Raw genomic sequence first — 7503 nt, 5'->3', positions numbered from 1 at the left:
GCATCATAAAATGATACTTTGACGGGATAAAATGATAGTTTCATGATAAAATGATACTTTTGTTAATAATGATAGTTTTAGATTTTTGGATGATAAAATGATACTTTTGCATCATAAAATGATACTTTGACGGATAAATGATAGTTTCAAATGATAAAATGATACTTTTGTTTAATAATGATAGTTTTAGATTTTTGGATGATAAAATGATACTTTTGCATCATAAAATGATACTTTGACGGGATAAAATGATAGTTTCAAATGATAAATGATACTTTTGTTTAATAATGATAGTTTTTAGATTTTTGGATGATAAAATGATACTTTTGCATCATAAAATGATACTTTGACAGGGATACAATGATAGTTTCAAATGATAAATGATACTTTTGTTTAATAATGATAGTTTAGATTTTGGATGATAAAATGATACTTTTGCATCATAAAATGATACTTTGACGGGATAAAATGATAGTTTCAAATGATAAAATGATACTTTTGTTTAATAATGATAGTTTTAGATTTTTGGATGATAAAATAATACTTTTGCATCATAAAATGATACTTTGACGGGATAAAATGATAGTTTCAAATGATAAAATGATACTTTTGTTCAATAATGATAGTTTTAGATTTTTGTATGATAAAATGATACTTTTGCATCATAAAATGATACTTTGACGGGATAAAATGATAGTTTCAAATGATACTTTTGTTTAATAATGATAGTTTTATATTTTTGGATGATAAAATGATACTTTTGCATCATAAAATGATACTTTGACGGGATAAAATGATAGTTTCAAATGATAAAATGATACTTTTGTTTAATAATGATAGTTTTAGATTTTTGGATGATAAAATGATACTTTTGCATCATAAAATGATACTTTGACGGGATAAAATGATAGTTTCAAATGATAAAATGATACTTTTGTTTAATAATGATAGTTTTAGATTTTTGGATGATAAAATGATACTTTTGCATCATAAAATGATACTTTGACGGGGATACAATGATAGTTTCAAATGATAAATGATACTTTTGTTTTAATAATGATAGTTTTAGATTTTTGGATGATAAAATGATACTTTTGCATCATAAAATGATACTTTGACGGGATAAATGATAGTTTCAAATGATAAAATGATACTTTTGTTTAATAATGATAGTTTTAGATTTTTGGATGATAAAATGATACTTTTGCATCATAAAATGATACTTTGAGGGATAAAATGATAGTTTCAAATGATAAACTGATACTTTTGTTTAATAATGATAGTTTTAGATTTTTGGATGATAAAATGATACTTTTGCATCAATAAAATGATACTTTGAGGGATAAAATGATAGTTTCAAATGATAAATGATACTTTTGTTTAATAATGATAGTTTTAGATTTTTGGATGATAAAATGATACTTTTGCATCATAAAATGATACTTTGATGGGATAAAATGATAGTTTCAAATGATAAAATGATACTTTTGTTTAATAATGATAGTTTTAGATTTTGGATGATAAAATGATACTTTTGCATCATAAAATGATACTTTGACGGGATAAAATGATAGTTTCAAATGATAAAATGATACTTTTGTTTAATAATGATAGTTTTAGATTTTTGGATGATAAAATGATACTTTTGCATCATAAAATGATACTTTGACGGGGATAAAATGATAGTTTCAAATGATAAAATGATACTTTTGTTTAATAATGATAGTTTTAGATTTTTGGATGATAAAATGATACTTTTGCATCATAAAATGATACTTTGACGGGATAAAATGATAGTTTCAAATGATAAAATGATACTTTTGTTTAATAATGATAGTTTTAGATTTTTGGATGATAAAATGATACTTTTGCATCATAAAATGATACTTTGACGGGATAAAATGATAGTTTCAAATGATAAATGATACTTTTGTTTAATAATGATAGTTTTAGATTTTTGGATGATAAAATGATACTTTTGCATCATAAAATGATACTTTGAGGTGATAAAATGATAGTTTCAAATGATAAAAATGATACTTTTGTTTAATAATGATAGTTTTAGATTTTTGGATGATAAAATGATACTTTTGCATCATAAAATGATACTTTGAGGGGATAAAATGATAGTTTCAAATGATAAAATGATACTTTTGTTTAATAATGATAGTTTTAGATTTTTGGATGATAAAATGATACTTTTGCATCATAAAATGATACTTTTGCATCATAAAATGATACTTTGAGGGGATAAAAATGATAGTTTCAAATGATAAAATGATACTTTTGTTAATAATGATAGTTTTAGATTTTTGGATGATAAAATGATACTTTTGCATCATAAAATGATACTTTGAGGGGATAAGATGATAGTTTCAAATGATAAAAGGATACTTTTATGTTAATAATGATAGTTTTAGATTTTAGGATTATAAAATGATACTTGTGCATCATAAAATGATACTTTGACGGGATAAAATGATAGTTTCAAATGATAAAATGATACTTTGTTTAATAATGATAGTTTTAGATTTTTGGATGATAAAATGATACTTTGGCATCATAAAATGATACTTTGAGGGGATAAAATGATAGTTTCAAATGATAAATGATACTTTTATTTAATAATGATAGTTTTAGATTTTGGATGATAAAATGATACTTTTGCATCATAAAATGATACTTTGAGGGGATAAAATGATAGTTTCAAATGATAAAGGATACTTTTGTTTAATAATGATAGTTTAGATTTTTGGATGATAAAATGATACTTTTTGCATCATAAAATGATACTTTTGAGGGGATAAAATGATAGTTTCAAATGATAAAGGATACTTTTGTTTAATAATGATAGTTTTAGATTTTTGGATGATAAAATGATACTTTTGCATCATAAAATGATACTTTGAGGGGATAAAATGATAGTTTCAAATGATAAAATGATACTTTTGTTTAATAATGATAGTTTTAGATTTTTGGATGATAAAATGATACTTTTGCATCATAAAATGATACTTATAAATTTTGACGGGATAAAATGATAGTTTCAAATGATAAAATGATACTTTTGTTTAATAATGATAGTTTTAGATTTTTGGATGATAAAATGATACTTTTGCATCATAAAATGATACTTTGACGGGATAAAATGATAGTTTCAAATGATAAAATGATACTTTTGTTTAATAATGATAGTTTTAGATTTTTGGATGATAAAATGATACTTTTGCATCATAAAATGATACTTTGACGGGATAAAATGATAGTTTCAAATGATAAAATGATACTTTTGTTTAATAATGATAGTTTTAGATTTTTGGATGATAAAATGATACTTTTGCATCATAAAATGATACTTTGACGGGATAAAATGATAGTTTCAAATGATAAAATGATACTTTTATTTAATAATGATAGTTTTAGATTTTTGATGATAAAATGATACTTTTGCATCATAAAATGATACTTTGAGGGATAAAATGATAGTTCAAATGATAAAATGATACTTTTGTTTAATAATGATAGTTTTAGATTTTTGGATGATAAAATGATACTTTTGCATCATAAAATGATACTTTGAGGGATAAAATGATAGTTTCAAATGATAAAATGATACTTTTGTTTAATAATGATAGTTTTAGATTTTTGGATGATAAAATGATACTTTTGCATCATAAAATGATACTTTGAGGGGATAAAATGATAGTTTCAAATGATAAAATGATACTTTTGTTTAATAATGATAGTTTTAGATTTTTGGATGATAAAATGATACTTTTACATCATAAAATGATACTTTGAGGGATAAAATGATAGTTTCAAATGATAAAATGATACTTTTGTTTAATAATGATAGTTTTAGATTTTTGGATGATAAAATGATACTTTTGCATCATAAAATGATACTTTGACGGGATAAAATGATAGTTTCAAATGATAAAATGATACTTTTGTTTAATAATGATAGTTTTAGATTTTTGGATGATAAAATGATACTTTTGCATCATAAAATGATACTTTGAGGGGATAAAATGATAGTTTCAAATGATAAAATGATACTTTTATTTAATAATGATAGTTTTAGATTTTTGGATGATAAAATGATACTTTTGCATCATAAAATGATACTTTGAGGGGATAAAAATGATAGTTTCAAATGATAAGATGATACTTTTGTTTAATAATGATAGTTTTAGATTTTTGGATGATAAAATGATACTTTTGCATCATAAAATGATACTTTGAGGTGATAAAATGATAGTTTCAAATGATAAAAGGATACTTTTGTTTAATAATGATAGTTTTAGATTTTTGGATGATAAAATGATACTTTTGCATCATAAAATGATACTTTGAGGGGATAAAATGATAGTTTCAAATGATAAAATGATACTTTTGTTTAATAATGATAGTTTTAGATTTTTGGATGATAAAATGATACTTTTGCATCATAAAATGATACTTTGCATCATAAATGATACTTTGAGGGGATAAAATGATAGTTTCAAATGATAAAATGATACTTTTGTTTAATAATGATAGTTTTAGATTTTTGGATGATAAAATGATACTTTTGCATCATAAAATGATACTTTGAGGGGATAAAATGATAGTTTCAAATGGTAAAAGGATACTTTTGTTTAATAATGATAGTTTTATATTTTTGGATGATAAAATGACACTTTTGCATCATAAAATGATACTTTGAGGGGATAAAATGATAGTTTCAAATGATAAAAGGATACTTTTGTTTAATAATGATAGTTTTAGATTTTTGGATGATAAAATGATACTTTTGCATCATAAAATGATACTTTTGCATCATAAAATGATACTTTGAGGGGATAAAATGATAGTTTCAAATGATAAAATGATACTTTTGTTTAATAATGATAGTTTTAGATTTTTGGATGATAAAATGATACTTTTGCATCATAAAATGATACTTTGAGGGGATAAAATGATAGTTTCAAATGATAAAAGGATACTTTTATTTAATAATGATAGTTTTAGATTTTTAGATGATAAAATGATACTTGTGCATCATAAAATGATACTTTGAGGGGATAAAATGATAGTTTCAAATGATAAAATGATAGTTTTGTTTAATAATGATAGTTTTAGATTTTTGGATGATAAAATGATACTTTTGCATCATAAAATGATACTTTGAGGGGATAAAATGATAGTTTCAAATGATAAAATGATACTTTTATTTAATAATGATAGTTTTAGATTTTTGGATGATAAAATGATACTTTTGCATCATAAAATGATACTTTGAGGGGATAAAATGATAGTTTCAAATGATAAAAGGATACTTTTGTTTAATAATGATAGTTTTAGATTTTTGGATGATAAAATGATACTTTTGCATCATAAAATGATACTTTGAGGGGATAAAATGATAGTTTCAAATGATAAAAGGATACTTTTGTTTAATAATGATAGTTTTAGATTTTTGGATGATAAAATGATACTTTTGCATCATAAAATGATACTTTGAGGGATAAAATGATAGTTTCAAATGATAAAATGATACTTTTGTTTAATAATGATAGTTTTAGATTTTTGGATGATAAAATGATACTTTTGCATCATAAAATGATACTTTTGCATCATAAAATGATACTTTGAGGGGATATAAATGATAGTTTCAAATGATAAAATGATACTTTTGTTTAATAATGATAGTTTTAGATTTTTGGATGATAAAATGATACTTTTGCATCATAAAATGATACTTTGAGGGGATAAAATGATAGTTTCAAATGATAAAATGATACTTTTGTTTAATAATGATAGTTTTAGATTTTTGGATGATAAAATGATACTTTTGCATCATAAAATGATACTTTGAGGGGATAAAATGATAGTTTCAAATGATAAAAGGATACTTTTGTTTAATAATGATAGTTTTAGATTTTTGGATGATAAAATGATACTTTTGCATCATAAAATGATACTTTGAGGGGATAAAATGATAGTTTCAAATGATAAAATGATACTTTTATTTAATAATGATAGTTTTAGATTTTTAGATGATAAAATGATACTTTTGCATCATAAAATGATACTTTGAGGGGATAAAATGATAGTTTCAAATGATAAAATGATACTTTTGTTTAATAATGATAGTTTTAGATTTTTGGATGATAAAATGATACTTTTGCATCATAAAATGATACTTTGAGGGGATAAAATGATAGTTTCAAATGATAAATGATACTTTTGTTTAATAATGATAGTTTTAGATTTTTGGATGATAAAATGATACTTTTGCATCATAAAATGATACTTTGAGGGGATAAAATGATAGTTTCAAATGATAAAATGATACTTTTGTTTAATAATGATAGTTTTAGATTTTTGGATGATAAAATGATACTTTTACATCATAAAATGATACTTTGAGGGGATAAAATGATAGTTTCAAATGATAAAATGATACTTTTGTTTAATAATGATAGTTTTAGATTTTTGGATGATAAAATGATACTTTTGCATCATAAAATGATACTTTGAGGGGATAAAATGATAGTTTCAAATGATAAAAGGATACTTTTGTTTAATAATGATAGTTTTAGATTTTTGGATGATAAAATGATACTTTTGCATCATAAAATGATACTTTGAGGGGATAAAATGATAGTTTCAAATGATAAAATGATACTTTTATTTAATAATGATAGTTTTAGATTTTTGGATGATAAAATGATACTTTTGCATCATAAAATGATACTTTGAGGGGATAAAATGATAGTTTCAAATGATAAGATGATACTTTTGTTTAATAATGATAGTTTTAGATTTTTGGATGATAAAATGATACTTTTGCATCATAAAATGATACTTTGAGGTGATAAAATGATAGTTTCAAATGATAAAAGGATACTTTTGTTTAATAATGATAGTTTTAGATTTTTGGATGATAAAATGATACTTTTGCATCATAAAATGATACTTTGAGGGGATAAAATGATAGTTTCAAATGATAAAATGATACTTTTGTTTAATAATGATAGTTTTAGATTTTTGGATGATAAAATGATACTTTTGCATCATAAAATGATACTTTTGCATCATAAAATGATACTTTGAGGGGATAAAATGATAGTTTCAAATGATAAAATGATACTTTTGTTTAATAATGATAGTTTTAGATTTTTGGATGATAAAATGATACTTTTGCATCATAAATGATACTTTGAGGGGATAAAATGATAGTTTCAAATGGTAAAAGGATACTTTTGTTTAATAATGATAGTTTTAGATTTTTGGATGATAAAATGACACTTTTGCATCATAAAATGATACTTTGAGGGGATAAATTATAGTTTCAAATGATAAAAGGATACTTTTGTTTAATAATGATAGTTTTAGATTTTTGGATGCTAAAATGATACTTTTGCATCATAAAATGATACTTTGAGGGGATAAAATGATAGTTTCAAATGATAAAATGATACTTTTATTTAATAATGATAGTTTTAGATTTTTAGA

This window comes from Salvia splendens, chromosome 5 (genome assembly GCF_004379255.2).
Source record: "Salvia splendens isolate huo1 chromosome 5, SspV2, whole genome shotgun sequence".
NCBI classification, from domain to species: Eukaryota; Viridiplantae; Streptophyta; class Magnoliopsida; order Lamiales; family Lamiaceae; genus Salvia; species Salvia splendens.
The sequence above is the reverse complement of the archived record's forward strand: the minus strand, read 5'-3'. Positions refer to the sequence as shown.